General features: G+C 44.4%; 1 pseudogene; it reads left to right on the plus strand.

The window, feature by feature from the left end:
• LOC113178543 (E3 ubiquitin-protein ligase RNF213-like) overlaps positions 1–17,349 on the plus strand; it is a 96,448-nt pseudogene that overhangs the window by 36,533 nt on the left and 42,566 nt on the right.

Below are 17,349 nucleotides of genomic sequence, written 5' to 3' on the forward strand. Positions count from 1 at the left end.
TGTATTTCTAATATTGTTGAGTCTTAGAATTTTTTAGTTTTTTGTCAGATTTCTTTGATGATCCACTCATCATTAAAATGTGTATTTTTTTAATCTCCATGTCTTTGAATATGTGGTTTTCTTCTTGATTTTTTTTTGTGTATTGTTTAATCTCCATGTCTTTGAATATGTGGTTTTCTTCTTGATTTTTAATTTTATTCCTTTATCATTGAAACAGGATATGTGGAATTATTTCAACTTTTCATATTTGCTAATGATTACTTTGTTGACTAAAATATTATCTATTTTGGAGAAAACTGAAAAAAGGGGATTCAGCTGTTTTGGATGAAATACTCTGTAATACCTGTTAAATCCATTTGATTTACAGTTTAACTCTGTAGTATCTTGGTTGATTTGTGTGTGGATGATCTCTCAGAGGTATATTTCAATCACTTGCTATTATTATATTGATCCCTTTATGAACCTTTATGTTGCATTGTGTTTTATGTAATCAGGTACACCAATGTTTTGGGCATAAATGTTTACTATCTTTATATTTTCTTTTTGGATTATTCCCTTTACCAAGATATGATCTGTACTTCTCCTCTAATTTTGCTTGAATCTGCTTTGTTGGGTATTAATAGGTATTCCTGCATGCTTTCAAGTTTCATTTACATGAAATGTCATTTTTTTAATTCTTTTAGCCTGTGGATATCTTTGACCATAGATATATTTCTTTCAGACAACAATAATTGGGTCTTAATTTTTTTGTCCAGTGTTATGATCTATGTTTATTATTTGGAAAAATGAGACCATTTATATTCAGTGTCATTAGAGAGGAATGTGTTACTTCTCATCTATTTTTTTTACATTTAATGTTTGCTTCTATCCTGATTGGTATATGTTCACCCCCAGTTGTAATGTAATTCATTTTTTTAAGATCTCTTGGTGGTTTATAATCTTCTTCTATGTGTAGAATTCTTCTGAGTGTTTGCTGCAATTCTGGAATAGTAATAATGGATTTCTTTCATTTATACTCATCTCAATAGATTTTTATTTTTTCTTTTATTCTGATAGTACAATTCTGATGGTTTATTCGATAGAATGATCTTGGTTGGCTGTTATTTTCTTTCAGGATTTGAAATACGTTGTCCCAAGCCCTATTGGACATTAGGGTTTCTGTCAAGAAATTGGATGTTAATCTGATTGGTATTTCTCTAAATGTGACCTGGCTTTTAAAATTTTAGTAGTTTTTAAAATTCTTTCTTTGAACTGAAATTTTGGCTTTGCAATTATGATAGGATGTGAAGAAATTTTTTTTTTTTTTCTGGTCTGGTCTATTTGAGGTTCTAAATGTTTCCAGTGTCAGGATGTTCATCTTATTCCTAAGTCTGCAGGAATTTTTCTGCCATTATGTCACTGCCATGATCCTGTATCCCTGATCCTTCTTTAATGTCTGTGAGCATTGTTTGGTCTCTTAATGTTTTCTCAGTTCTTATTAGATTTGTAGTTTCTTACTTTTTTTCTTTAATACTGTCTGAATGTTCAAGGATGTCTACCTTATCTTCAATCTTTAAAATTCTGTCCTCTACTTAATCTAATGTATTGGAAACATATCCAATTCAATTTTTGATTTAATTATCATTTCCAAGATTTCTGTGTAGTTATTTTTCAATATCTCTATCTCTTTATTGAATTTAGCATTTATTTCCTGTACTAACTTTCTTAATTTATTTAGTTTTTTTGTATCATCTGAGAATCCTATAATTTAAAAAAAAATTGTATCCAATATTTGAATATTTTTGAAGTCTGTTGTTGATGAATTACAGACCTTAAGAGGTGTCTTATTACATTATTTTTCTGTATCACTTATATTCTTATGTTGAGATTTGCATATCTGTTGAGATGGGTTTCTTTTTCAATTTTTAATTTTTTTTTTAGCTGTAGATGTACCTTCACTTTATTTTATATTGGTGCTGAGAATCAAACCCAGGACCTCACACATGCTAGGCAAGTCCTCTAATACTGAGCCACAACTCCAGCCACCTCTTTTCCACTTTTATGTGAGGGTATTCTTAGGAAACAGCCTTCTCTTGGCAAAGTGTTCTGGTATATCATATTGTTGTGAATTGTTGAATGTATTTCCCAGTGTTTTTTGTAGTATATTTAATATACTAATGTTTTGGGTTGTGATTAGTAATCAAAGCGATCATTCCAAGTTTTGTAGTATATCAGAGCTTGAGGATTCTACTTTCTCTGTAGATTTCACAGGATCTTTCTAGTAGATCGACAGTTGTGTTGCCTATATCACTGTATATACATACCACCCATGATTGATCTTCTAGATATGGCAACTCTGTGTATTCTAAGAGTGTATAAGAGTAACCTATGTTGAGGTCATTGTGTTATTTCTCTCTGCTGTTGCTGTAGGAGCATACGTCCATGAGTAAGTTGAGCCTTCTCTCTAACTTTTACTTAGGCCATGGTTGCCAGTTTGGGGTCCCCAATATTCTTTGTGTTAAATTATTGCTGAAGGTTAAGAATAGTTATGTGTGGAATTAGGTACACAATCTCTTAGCTGGATTGGGGGTATAACTCAGGGGCAGAGCATATTCCCCAACAATTTAAAGTGTCACATTTGGTACCCAGCCACTATGGAAAAGGGAAAATGAAGAACAGCAACAATAACAGGGAAGAATCTACAATATTCAAGTAAAATACTAGGTGTCAATTATGATATCTACAATACTAATAATCAGAAATTAAAACACCAACATAAGCAGCAGTGAACTAGATTTAGAATTAAACTAAACATTGAATATCAGCTACAACATCCACAGTACTAATAACTTCAAAAACATGAATGGTGGGAGCAAGAATTATATAAACTAGTTTTAAAAGATGGCAAAAATACAGTTCATTAAGAAGGAAGAAAATGAGAAAGGAAGTCAAAAGAATGGTTAAAATATTCCAAAGGTGAAACAGATAAAGTAGAAGAGAGGTAGAATAAAGTGAAGGCCATAATGAATGGAGAAAATAACAAAATTTTCAAAATGCAACAAAGTAGATTGACAGGTTGATAGAGAACAAGAGAATTTAACTATTACAGGGAGAAGCTGAGAAAATTAACAAAAAAACAAAAAAGAAAAAACACCCATAAGACAAAACAAAATAGTAAAAGGTAATAAAAAGAGAAAAATGATAACAAAATATCTTTATATATATGTAACATGAATGAATCAACATATACAACAAAAACAAAAAAATATTATTTTTTATTTGAAGATGGCACAATACCTTTATTATTTTTTAAAGTGGTGCGGAGGATTGAACCCAGTGCCTCATACATGCTAGGCAAGTGTTATACCATTAAAGTATAACCCCAGCCCCAAAACAAAAAGTTCTTAATGAAAAATGAAAGAATTGTCTCTGCTGAGGTGGTCAAAACTGTGAACAAGGAGAGATATTTACTACCTATGCCACACAATCCTTCTTTCCATTATTTTCTTCCTTACTTTCAGCAAGCTTGCTTTTGGGCAGAGTTTCCCAGGTGGAATTCACAGGTTGATGAATCTGCATGGTGCTATCTTCTACCTCACCTATCTTGTCTGGGTGGATCAGCTGAGCTCCCACTATAAGTGGGAGTGCCTTGGATAGATGAGTTCACCTTGAGACATATCATAATTTCAAGGCCCGAGTATAGATTACACTCTGAAGCCTCTGCTGTTAACCACAAGTATTTTTCCTAAAGTTTTCAGTGTGGTGAGGAGTCAACCAAGGGAGAATTTACATGGAGTGGGGGCACTACAGCCCGCCAGTCCTCTCTGGCTGTGCAGGAGAGAATTCTGTCTTTCAGTGACTGTCCTAGGCCACAGAAGAGCGTCAACTCAGATCCAGCGCTCTCACTTCACCACTCCTGCCTCCATCTCATTACACACACTCAGACTGGAGATGCTGTCTTTTGACAGCCTACTGAAGCACTGCTGTGATTGAAACCACATGGCCTAAGGTACAGCGGCTACAAGTTCTAGGTGAGGCACAGGGGAAAGTGCAAGGCCACCATAGCAGCAACAGCAGAGAAGCCAACAGCAGACAGCGCGCCCATGAAAAGCCCAGGGACAGGAACAAGAATTGCCAAGACAAAGAGGCAAGGCAGCAAGCAACAGCGCTACAGGGCCACAGTGGTGGACATGCTACAGCTGGGAGAGATCCGGGGGAAGAGCGCAGGGGCGCTCAGGGCAGCAGAAGCAGACCACGGAGGGTTGGAGCACTGACAGCCCAGGGCTTGCTCTGAGCCGGGACTCACCTCCACCCACTCACACAGGGAGCTCCCCTCATTCCATTTTTATTGAAGAATTTTTATTGCAATATGTTCTCTCATTCGTGAATTTGCTGAGAAAATCCAAGCCTATGTCAGTTGTAGCATGGTATCTACAACTGACAAATTTGTAGTCAGTAAAATGGGGAGAAATTTAGAAAAGCTTGGGAAAGCTTTATCTATAAAAAAAATGTGAACTCAGAAGCTTATGAAGTTTTATATTGAATAGTTTGAAGAACATATCAAATAAAAGTAAATGAAAATGAAAAGAAAACTTAGATGATTGGATTAGTTTTAAGATTTATGAACATTTTAGAGAAGAGTAATTTATAATGTTGGAGACAAGAGCCTTTTTTAAAGAGGTTTTTTTTCTCAGCTAAAATTCTTTGTTTCAGAAAAAGAGAACCAATATTTTGTGGCTTTGTTAGACCTCTCTTTCTGTTCTCTTAGCAAATTGTGCTAATGGCAAATATTATGTATTTGAGGACTCCCCTTGGGCCTGGGCATTGGGAAAATCCTTTCAAAGCATCTTCAAAGTGTTGAGCTGGGCACGTAGCCTGGATCCTGCCAGATATTCCTCTGCTGTGCCCTGCCAAGGTCTTGGTACAGCATAGCCTCAGGCTCCTTTTTTTCTCCTTCTTCAGCCTTTTCTCTTCAGCACTGTTTGCATGAAGTGGAACCATTTCCCACACCTGCCAAATTAAGAAAGAAACTCATCTATGAAGGGTGGAGAAGCCTGTCTGTTCATACATACTCATCTGTTCCCAGAAGTTACATTTTCATGTATTAAATAAAAAGTTTGGTGAAAAACATGAAATGTTTGGAAGTATTTTAATTTTCTTAAATTTTATACTGTGAAGACTGAGCAATGCAAAATTTAAGATTTTTTCCCCACTTCTCAGAGGTTTGGAAATTATGACTCTAAAAAAATAGAATTCTGTTATATTCTTTCTGTGCTGGTTTCCTCTTAACTATCTATAGATTTATATATCTGCATCTATATCTGCATCTGTACTTCATATGTACAATCAATAAATTGAGAAGATTAGCTTCATTTTTTGGTGTAAATTGAACAACTTTTTCTTATCTTTCTTCCTTCTTATTGAGTATAAATACTTTCAAAAATCAGATAAAATATCATGCTAATCTAGCAAACTTTTATGCACAATTCGAAACAACTTTAATTACCTGAATGGCCCCTACTATAAGAATACAAAAACATTTGTACTAGCTATGTTCCTAATATCTCAGGAACTTCTTTGGCTTATTTCCTGCTTTGTAGATATTTGTAATATAGTGTTCAGGTTAAGGAAATTTACATCTGCTCTGCTTGAAAGAGTAACCAAGACCAGCTGCTCTGTTCTACACCAGGACATACCAGGAGTAGTGTGTGGTCCTGAACGGGCCACAGCAGCCTGCTGTATTACACTCTACATACTTGGCAGCATGCAGTTAAGGCTCCTCCTTGTCTTTTCCTGGTTCATGGCTCTGTTCCTTTTATCACTGAGCAAAGTCCCCTTGTCTGGATGTTCTTGGGTTGGTCAATTCTCCCACTGAAGGTCATCTCAGCTTCACTGTGTGTGTGTGTGTGTGTGTGTGTGTGTGTGTGTGTGTGATGCTGGAGATGAACCAGGATCTCGTGCTTGCTAGCCTAGCACACTACCACCAAGATGCACCCCAGCCCCCTGCTATCTTTGTTTTTAATGGTAAAGATAAACTTGGTCTTCTTATAATACTACACGAGCCTCATATTACTGTGAGATAAATAATCTGGCAGTTAAACTAGTCATGTTTTAAAATATTGTCCTCTAGTTGCTCCAAAAGCTCATGTTCTAGGTTTTGATCCGCAGACAAGATAGGCAGAGCATGAAGCTGCAGCATGGATCTGCCTTTTTCCTGGGTGCTGTGCAGATGCTTCCCTGCACCCATGGAGTGGCCTCTGATGTGAGCTTGTCCTGTTGCAGTTTATTTTTGTACTACTGCAGGGTTTCTCAAGACAGGTGAATTTCAAAAGATATCATGTGTAGTCCAAGAACTACGTTCACTGTAACGTGGGCTCAGGCCTTCAACCCTGAGCACTGTGGTTCTTCTGGCTGATTCTGTCCATTGGAAGGGTCTCCTCGTCCCAGACAGGAGATGCACTAGGGTAAAACTTTAACCTCACAGTTACAGGCATATCTGAGAGGGGCGTCAGCACATCTGGAAACACCACTGACTGCTATAGGCACCCAGTGGGCATGGGGCTGGTGAGAGGTTCTAGCTGCAAAGAGGTGAGAGGGGCAGGGACTCACGGCTCTAAGGAGAAGCTGTTAGCCAACATCACAGAGGACGCCAAGAGGTTGATGGCTGCCGCCAGCTCTGTCTTCATGAAGGTTGCTGGTGACATCCTGGATGGGTCCATATTGGTCAGACGTTTGGAGCTGATCCTGAAGCACAAAAGTCAGTTTCTGGACCTGTGGCAGTTAGGTGAGCTGTGGCCAGGCTGGTAAGAAGACTGTGTTCGCTTGTGTGCTGACTGTCCTCCTCTATTCCACCAAGTGGAGGCCTTCTTGTCCTTCTGGTGGTGACTGTGGGGCACTCCCAGAGAGAGAAAGTGGTGCCGTGAAGTTTGTTTCCTTTGGCTGACTTTGTCATTGTTTTCCAGAGACAGAAAGTTCTTCATTCCAAGAGAAAAATTGTGATATGGAAGAGACACTGAACTGGAGGATGGATGAAGTCGTGTTTCTGAAGAGAGAGAAGAGACAGGTGGACAGCCTCCTGAGGCTGTGTGGGAAGGTGAAGCACATCATCCAAGGTATTGCTCCCGCAGTTGCGCTGGGAACCCTTGAGAGCTGTCACAGGGACGAAGCAGGCCACAAATAGTGGGGCCTTTTTTTTCAGGGAGAAGCTTTTAAAAAACATCCTTGACTCAGTTTTCAATGTGTTTGCCTGGGGAAACACCTTCCCCTTGTACATTCTTGTTTGTGTGCCTCCATACCCATCGATGTCCCTGATTTCCCAGTGTCAGTGTCCTATGCTGGCTTCCCAAGGAGGGGAGGTGTAGATCTTTCTCCAGTCTGTGCCCTGAACATGAGGCTGCTTGCTGCTCTGTCACTCCCAGTGGTATCCTGAGTTATTGGCACCTTCTTCAGGGTCAGGCCTTCACCATGGTGTGAACACAGGATTCACAGGGGAGCCGTGCAGTGGACCACGGCCACTCCACGGTTCTGGAACAAAGTTTCTGTAGCTGGTGGAATTGCATTTCTTGCCTTGATACTTCCTTTTCCCCTTTTTCATTGTGTTTATTTCAAATTCAACCCAAAACTGTACCAGCTATCTGAGTGGATGTCTCTGAAGAGTCTCCCAGGACAGAGGGCTTATTTTCCCTAGCGAGGAGGTGGCCCTCAATCTCCCCTCGTCTCACAGGTTTCCTTGGCTCTGGCCTGTGCTTGACTCCTGTTTGACAGAGAGTGGCATCTACTGCTTGCTGGCACGGGGACATAGGAGGCCAGATACAGAACTGTGCCCCTGCTGTAGGTTGATCATTGGGCCAGGGGCAAAGTTTCCTTCAGAGTGCTGCCTGAGTGCTGCATTGGGATGTCAGATGCATTCTCACTATTGATCCTCTGTATGGAGCTTGTTGTCCTTCTCTGGATGCTCTTGAGAGCTGTGTGGCCCTGGTATTCTGAGGTTAACATTAATCTGTGCCTGGCTTTGGGTCTCTTTTCCATCTCTAGGATGAGGCACTGACAGGTCTCAGCCGGATATTTAGTCTTAGAGCTCTAGAGCGTTCTCCTGAATTGGTTCACTGTGCTTTCCCTCTTGCAGGGTGCACATAAACAGCTTCTGGGCTCCTGGCATGGTTGCCTGACTCCCATGACATCTCTCCTGCTTGGGCTTCGCTTCCTGAGCCTCCTGACCTCCTCCTGCAGCCTGGACATTAACTTTTCATGTCAGCTCCCACATACACTGAATTTAAAGGCATTCCCTTTCTCCTTGAAAGATCTGCCCATTTATGTACCATGCTGTTCTCATGGCTCATGATTACAGTATGTTTTATTTCAGAGATTATTGGTATTTTTAAAGGTTTTCTTTTTCTTGCATATTTTCCAGTTTCATCCAAGTTGCTTTTTTCTGTTAGTTTGTTTTTCTTTCTTTCTTTCTTTTCTTTTCTTTTTTGTATTCTTGGGACGGAACGAAGCTTTCCTTTTCTTTTTTTTTTACGTGGTGCTGAGGATCAAACCCAGTGCCTCGCATGTGCTAAGCAAGCAGTCACCAGTGAGCTACAATCCCAGCCCAAACCTAGGCTCTGTGCTTGCCAGGTAACCACTCTGCCACTGAGCTATACCAGCCCTGTTGAGGTTTTTGGTATCTATTTCCCGCTTTAAAGCTTTTCCTATTCTAGTTGGAGATTTTTGTTTGTCTGTGTCTATGAAGGCAGTCCCTACAAATGGATTGATAGGTTGAGTGCTTCTGGGCCAAGGCCCTTGGGGTTCTGTGGTTGCCCCTAAATTGACCTGGTCCTTGAGGGCTTCTCTTGAGGGCTGATCATCTTTGCAGCCCCTACCTGCCGCCAGGTTTCTGGAGCCAAGTGGGAGAGGAGGAGGTGGAGTCTCTGCTTTACTTCTGCTTTCCTGCCTTGGTGGCTATGTCATCCTCTTGGTCCTTAGGTTGAATAATACCTGTCCTCTGGAGCTGCCCAAGACAGGTGTGTGTTCAGAAGTAGCCTCCAGGCCTAAGAACCCTGCAGGTGGTCCTTTCTGCCCCTTGCCAGTAGAGAGCAGCCCCCATCTGCCTGCATGGTAGAGGTGGACTCTCACCAACTGCTTCTTAAACAGACTTGGAACCCAATTCCAGTTCCCTCTCTGCCTTTCCCAGTCTAGGGTGCTAGGCCTGGCTGAGCTTATGTCTGCTGTGGCCTCAGGTTCTATATTCTCAGGCCCCAAGTGTCTTTTGCCACCGGTGTGGCTGTCTTTCCACTTCCCAGCTTGTGTTGCTATCAGTCTCCTTTTCTACTCTCCTCGTTCCTGCTGATTCTGATCTTTCAAAAGTAATTTCTAATCTGCCACAGGAGTGGGATTTGGGGGTGGGGGATAAATGTGTGTTTCCAGCTGTCCCCTCCATACAAGAGCTTACAGTCTATTTTTAATTATTAAAACTGATGAGCAAGCCCAAGGCAAGAAGGAGGGGAGGAGGGATGAATTCTTATTGAAACAAAAATCGCAGCAATGGTATTCACTTAAAGAAATGGTTTTCTTAAAGAAATGATTAGAAATTCTAGGAAAGTAAAATAAGATGACTAGCAGTTTAACTTCCATGTTTCCTATGGTTTCCCAAGTGGACTTTGGAGAGATTGAAGCAAGACACTAAGAAGATCTGAACCACAAAAGACTGAATGAAGCCATAAGGGTGAGCCAGCTGGCATCCTCAGCCTGCAAGCAGATGACTCACTACAACCTGGACTGTGAGGTCCAGGAAATGGCTGCAAGGATAGACTCCCTGATGGACAGCCACATCTTCCAGATCTTCTGGGAAGAAGCTGCAGAGTCATTAAGCCATCCCCAAGGAGAATCTGAAAGGCGAACCCTTGTGCTTATAGAGGCCTATGAGTTCTTGTACTCACCTTGTTACCAAAAGTTCATGAAATTGTATCAGGATCTGAAGTCAGGAGAGGTCACCATTGGAGAAATCAGTCATCTTCAAGGACTTTGTAGATAAATACAATGACCTGACTTCAGACCTTCAGATCATGTGTAAAGTAGACCCCCAGGCCCAGAGGGGCTGGATCTCAGAATGTGTTGAACAGATCAAGGAGTACCATAGCCTGCACCAGGCAATCAGCTCGGCCAAGGTCATCTTGCAAGTCAAAAACAATTTTGGATTGACCGGTGACTTCAGTGTTATTTACACTTTAATAAACTTTTTAAGTTATTTTCTGGGGACTCCCGGGAGGTAGGGGCCTACCTCAGACTCCTTGGAAGCCCCAGGGCTTCTAGGAAGGTCAGTGTGGCAGCACCCTTCAAGGACTCTCATCTAGGTTGCACTAAGTCTGGAATATTCCAAGCCCTGGGTTTTTACCTTTGCTTGAGACAGTGTGACTGTTCCTTAGCTAGTAAATTTTCTTGAGTTGATATGAAAACCCAAAATTTGGGATAGAGAAACCATCCCTTTTCTAAAGGAATCTCATCTTTTTAGGTTGTAAAAGCACAAAAGGAAATATTTCGTCAGCTGTCCAGGTACCTCTCCCTAGTTCTGGTGGAAATGCCAAATGGTACCTTGTTCCTGTTGTAACTCAGGCCTGAGTCTCTTCTTCCTATTTCTTAGCCTCAGGTTTCTAAGCCATGTGTAGCCCATTTTTCAGTAGAGACGGGTGTGATAATGCTTAGAATTTAGCACAGAGTATGGAAGTGTGCATACCTAAACTTGAACCCTTCGGTACATACGTGAGTAACTCCCCAAAACAGAGAAACCAACGACATGGACCTGGCAGGGCTATTGTGAGGAGCAGGTTTCAAAGTCCTAGTAAGCTTCCCCATAGGACCTTGGGTACCGGTGACAGTAGCTACTGCTGCCCAGCAAGGAGGGCTGTGGAGGTCATGCTATCCTTGGTGCAAGAGTGTGTCATGCTGTTGCCGTAGCAGCTGCTGGTCCAGGCATATGGGGGCGGGGCAGGCATGGGTAGTCTCTGGTGCAGCCCACAGCAGAGCTTCATCTTGCAGATTGATGACTTCGAGGCCACCCTCCTTGAGACACTGGACCAGATCAGCCCACAGCATATCTGGGCTAAGAAGCTGCTGCAGGACATCAGCGAGCCCTGCTGCCAGTGTCTGGAGGAGCTGGCCCTGCAGAAGGCCCTGGGAGGTATGGGGGGGACTTGACTTCAGTTGTTTGCCAAGTGGGGTTTCTGAGCTTGAGGTCACTCTGACTCATTCCTGTGTGTGCTTTAAGTAGGGAACAGTGTCTGCTTCCAGGCCCACAGTGCAGTCTGCATCAGGACGGCTTTTCAGGGTTCTGGTTAAAACCGTTTGCTTTGCTGCTCTCTCCATCTGTGTTCGTAAGCATCTGGATTTCCTTTGCTCCTTCTAACTCATTCTGCCAGAGGCCTAGGTAAGCTCTTGCAGGCAGGGGGGCATTGCTGCTCTAAGCTTGTAGAAAATGTGCATTTCTCTTTCAGCCTAGCGCTAGGCAGCCTGCATGGTTGTGTGGACTAGATAGAGGCAGGGGAGGAGAGGTAAGAAAGAAAGTTCAAAGAGGTGGAGCAGGGGCAGAGCCTAGAAGACCACCTCCTGCTGCCACTAAGGCTGTGCTGGCTCCAACTCTCATACAGAGCTGTGCTGCTTCCACCTTGTACTCCTGAGTGCTTTGATGTACATTCTTTGACTAGTAATTAACCCTGGGGGAATTATCTCAGTTTTTTAAATAAGTAATTGTCCACATGTTATTAACCAACTGAATCTGAATTGTTTAAGTGATGATGTTTGTGGATTAAAGGAAATAAGTTATACACAAGCCTAGAACAGTGCCTGAGACATTTTTGGTAAAGGTTAGATGTTGGTCAGTGGTGTCATCATATGCTGCAAAAGAAAAGGTGCCCTGGTGTCCTAACTGAAGGCAGGAAGTATCACACATCCTAGGTGTTTACTTAGCGTCTATTGATGGCCTCATGAAGGATCGTGCTCCAGGTGAGAGTTGTGCAGAATCCTGGAGTGGTCCTGTGCTGATCTGTTCTCTGCCCCAGGCATCACCGAGCTCCAAGTGTTTGTGGACCTGGCCTCCATCTCAGCTGGAGACAGTGACATTGACGTGGACCCGGTAGCCTGCTTCCATGATGCTGTGCAGGGCTATGCATCCCTGCTGTATAAGCTGGACAAGAAGGCAGGCTTCAGCGAGTTCATGGAACAGTTGAGGGAACTCTGGAAGGCTCTGCAAAATGACCTCCATCTGCCCTGTAAATTGGTGAGTCTTGTGCCTGGTTCCAAGGCATGGAGGTCTTGCAGCCCTGGGGAGCAGCTGTGCTTTGAGGGCACGTGGGCATGGAGGCATGTAGGCATGTAGGCAGCCATTTAAACTGATGTTTAAAACCAGCTTTTCTTCACATATGGAAATGCTTTCTTTGTCTTGGGCTGGAACAGAGCTACAGAACTGCATGTCCAGAGCAGTCTCCACCCTACAGGAAAAGTGTGGAAAGAACATGATAGGAAGTGTGCAAAAGGGTGTGCAGCAGTTTTCTCTGAATGGTAGTAATTGTCCTTTTGTTTGGTTACTTTTGAGTATTTTTCACAATTAATATTGATTTTTTATCAGAAAAAAAACTCTTAAGTAAACTACCTGTACCAGCATCTGAGTAAACGTACACTCATAACTCGCCCAACGAGAAGAGATGTCCAGAAGCCTGCATCAGCCTTGGGAAAATCCTGTGTGTGTTTGGAGGGTTGGGAGATGGACAGAGAGAGCAATTTGCAGTTTCGTTTTTCTGCTAGAAGCTGACATTCTGTTGCAATTTTTCAAGTTCTTCGGGTCATGCTCAGGGACCATGGCAGGACATTAAGATTTAAGGGCTCCTGTTCAGTCAAGCATCTCTCCTCAGAGGGCCTTTGTTCTGGGAACGTAACAGGATGGTGGCATTTCACTTGGGAGTGTGGCCTGTGGCCATCCACCCAATCATCCATAAGTGCAGGCCACGTGCACTCCAAGTGTCAGCTAGGAATCAGGCACCAGCACAGCCACACTGAGTGGCCAGGGTCCTTGGGGACCAGGCAGGGTCCTGAGGGACCGTCAGAGGCACCTGAGACAGCCTTAGGCATTGGGTGAGCAGCTACACCCAGAGTCCTGGAGGAGAGTGGCTGGAGTTTGCCCAGCAAGGGCAGAGGCAGGAAGAGGACATCCAGGAAGACAGTCATTCGAACCCTGGCCCATGTTCTCTGCTTTTATTCCAACAGCGAGATTCTGCCAGGAACTTGGAGTGGCTGAAGACAGTGAAGGAAAGCCATGGATCCATTAAGCTCTCGTCCCTGTCCCTGGCCACAGCAATCAACAGCAGAGGCATCGATGAGATCAGGGCATCCACAGGTGACCAGAAGGTGAGCTCTCCCAGATTCTAGGTGCAGTGTTGGTGGCATGCGCTGGTCTGCTGCAGAGTCAGGGTTTCAGCGACCAGAAAATGGCCTCTAAACATGTTGTGCCTCCCAGATCTCCCCAGATGCAATCCTGAGCCTGATCCTCCCTGGGGGTCACAGTGAACTGGAGCCAGAGCGCTCCTACACTTTGGAAGAGCTGAGGGATCTTTTAAACAAGCTGATGCTGATGTCTGGCAAGAAAGACCACAAGAATATGGAAGTGGAGAGGTTTTCTGAGGTGATCAGGTGCCCTGTTGCCTCAGGCTGGGCATGCTCACTGCCCTTCTGCTTGCAAAGGGGAAGGGGCAGGGGTTGGCCTCCAGTGGACAGAGTGGCTCCAGAGAGTGGAGCTTGTGGGTCTGCAGGGTGCACCTTGCCTGGAGCCACATCTGAGGTGGGACAGGCCCTGGACGTATCAGCTCCTCCTTAAGAACATCAGAAGGTTCTGTCACCAATAGTGGTTAATCAGCTGCATTTAGCAGGAGGTGACCAAATAGATAGATCTTAAAAAGAAGCACAAATGTCTTTGTTTACTCTGTAAATTGGTAAAGTCAAACACCTCAAGATTCTAATGGGCACTCTTCTTCAAAACTAAAGTAATCAAGCCAGGTGTGGTGGCACATGCCTGTAACATCAGTGACTCAGGAGGGAGTCAGGAAGATTGCAAGTTAGAGGCCAGCCTCAGCAACCTAGTGAGATTCTGTCTTAAAATAAAAAGGGCTAGGGACATAGCTCAATGGTAGAACACCCTGAGTTCAATCCCTAGTACCAAAAAAAAAAAAAAAAAAAACAAAACCAAAAACCCTGAAATAATTGTTGACACAGGTTGTTGGTTTTTTTTAAAATTCTCTCTCTCTCTCTCTCTCTATATATATATATAGATAGATAGATAGATAGATAGATAGATATAGATATAGATATAGATATCTCCTGTTATAGGTTCTTTCCTTACAGTTTATTTGCACTTCACAGTAGACATTTTTTCCTCCAGTGCAGCCATAGAGCCAGGTCCTGGCACATACTAGGCAAGTGCTCTACCACTGAGCACAGTCCAGCGCACATCAACATTCTTATCTGCCACCTGATCTCCTCCTGAAGGTAGCTGCCCTCTCCCTAGGCTTTTCGTGTTTCCCAGTGACCCTGTGGGAGGAGTGAACCCAAGCCCCTTTACTTAGAACCCGTGTGTGTCTAGATTGGCACGTCCTTCTTCACTAGCTCACTGTGATGTCTGCCTCATGCCCCTGTTTCCCGCAGTTATTCCGCCATGTGCAGTGGCTCGTGCAAGCCTTCCTGAATCTGTACTCTGTGGGAAACATGCTGTTCTGGACCTGGACTGCCAAGGTCTACTGCTGCCCCAGGAATGGCATCTCCATCTGCATGGACTTCCAATTGGAGTTGGTAAGCCAGCTGACAGAGAGTGGGGACATCACCCAGCTCCTGGAAGCCCTCTGCAGGCAGATGGAGCACTTCCTGGATGACTGGAAGGAGCTGGTGAGCAGAAAGCGCAGGGAGCACTTCTACCTCAACTTCTACACAGCCGAGCAGCTGATCCTCCTGAGCACCGAGCTCAGGAAGCAGAGTCCCAGCTAAGCTGCCCTCCTGATGCTGTCCTTCATCAAAGACAACTGCACCCCAGCTGACTTTTTAAGGGCCACTGAGGGGTTCAATGAGGCCCCCAGACACCAAGTGAGGACAGTGATGGAAAAATTACCTTCATTGCAATCCGCTGAGATCAGCCTGGTGACCAAGCTGAGGGCCATCATGGAACAGTCGCTGGAGAGCGTGAGTGTCTTTCTGCCTGGCTGCCTGGACCTGGAGGCCCTGGGCCATTGTCTGGCTCGCCTGGCTAGGATGGGCAGGTCTCCTGTGGAACGGTCACTCCCCTTGGGCCTTCAGGCTGGCCAGCCCAACCTGGTCTTATGTGGCCACTCTGAGGTGTTATTGGCTACCTTGGTCATCTACATGCAGGCCTCAGGCCAGCCCCTACCCACCATTGATGAGGTGCTACTCTGTACCCCGGGGACCACATTTGAGGAGGTGGCCCTGTTCCTGCATCGCTACCTGGCCCCGGTTTCCCAGGGGCACAAGGTCTACAGCCTGCTGTTTGCGGATCAGCTGAGCTACGAGGTGGCCTGCCAGGCAGAGGCCCTCTTCCGAAGCCTGTGCACACAGTGTCCCTGGGAGGACTACCAGCTGGTGGTGGTCTGTGATGTGGCACAGGAATGCTGCTACCTGCCCTCAGCCTTCAGTCAGCACAAAGTCCACCTCATCCCCCAGGCACCCCTCCATGCCATCCAGGACTACCTGGCACATCACTACCAGGTCCCAGCACAGACTCTGTCCGCAGCAGCTGTGTTCAGAGACCGGATGTGTGTGGGGATTGTGGCCTCCGAGAGAGCGGGAGTTGGTAATGAGAACACTGGGGTGGGCAGGCAGTCTCTCAGGGTTTCCCAATGACCCCTGCCTCTGCAGCAGTGGGCACCTCAGATGACACCCCTCTGCAGGTGGGAAAGTGAGTCTCAGGAGGGTCTGACTGCCTACAGTCAGTACTTCCTCTAGAAGGGGCCCCCTTTCCACCCAGGTTGCAGTTCCTGGGAGCCCAGCTCCTCCTTGGATGGACTTCTCTGCAGGTCACTTTTTTCTTGTGTAAACCCTTGACCTTTTCTGGGTCGCATTAGTGTGAGCAGAGGAGGCACAGCTGCTCTGGCTCCAGGAGAAGAGTGCTTCGCACCCTCCCTTCAGTCACTGACATGTGTCCTTAATAAGAGGTGGTGACTTCCATTCTGTTGATTTCATCCCATGAGCATCCCTGTGCCCTGTCAGGACAAAACCTGCCCTCCCCTCCCTGCTCGGGACATACCTCTGCTTTTACATTATTACACTTCCACTGCTGTCATCATGGAGAATGCCAGGATGCTGAGTGGGTGACAGCTGGGGACTCTGGCTTCATGGTGGAGTTGTGCTCTATTCTGTTATTCCCTTGCATCACTTTTGAATTTTACACAGAGAAATAACTGTTTTTATTATTTTTAAACTGGATTTGCCCCAGGGGTGCCCTACCACTGAGCCACATCCCCAACCTTTTTTATTTTTTATTTTGAGACATGGTCTCACTAAGTTGTTTAGGGCCTCAGTAAATTGCTGACGCTGGTCTTGAACTTGCAATCCTCTTGCCACAGCCTCCCACGTAGGTGGGATTACACGCAGGTGCCACTGCTCTTGCCTGAGACATAATTTCTAATCTCTCTGGATTCTCTTCCTCTTGATCCATAGGCTTGGGATCTCATTTCCTTATTTTAACATTACAGGGAAATCTCTCTATGTGAAGAGATTGCATGAAAAACTGAAAAAGAAGTTAAACAGTGAAAAGGTGCCTTTAAAGATTGTTCGGTTGACTGACACTCAGGTGGATGAGGGCCGCGTCCTGGGTTCCCTCCTGTCTTTCTGGGATTCTCAGTATGGGAAAACGCCTGTGATATTCCACTTTGATGTGACTGCTTCGGTAAGTTCCCATATGGCAACCAAATGGCCACATCAGAAAGTGTAATTCCAAGGGACCCACCTGCTTCTCCCTGTATGAAGAGTCTCTTCTTTCTACACCTACCTGTGGTCGATACCCTTCTCTCAAGGAACAAGACAGGAGGGTCCTGGGGGTTGGGAGAGATGGTTGGCAATTGTTTATTTTTAAACCCATGCTTCTCTGTCTTTGGGTACAGTCTGGAACTTGGGTCTTTCTTTTCAAACTCCTCATTTTACAATACCTAATGGATACAAGTGGGAAAATGTGGCTTTGGAATCCGTGCTATTTATATATCATTGAAATTACAGAAAGAAATTTAGTGCAGTCAAGGAGGTCTTCAAAGCAGGTATGTACAAGGGCATTTGCAGGTGGTCATGGTACACTTTTGATTCTGTGGCCTGTGGCTTGGGGTGACACATCTTAGTTGTTTCCCACTT

Source organism: Urocitellus parryii, assembly GCF_045843805.1.
Source record: "Urocitellus parryii isolate mUroPar1 chromosome 13 unlocalized genomic scaffold, mUroPar1.hap1 SUPER_13_unloc_1, whole genome shotgun sequence".
NCBI lineage: Eukaryota > Metazoa > Chordata > Mammalia > Rodentia > Sciuridae > Urocitellus > Urocitellus parryii.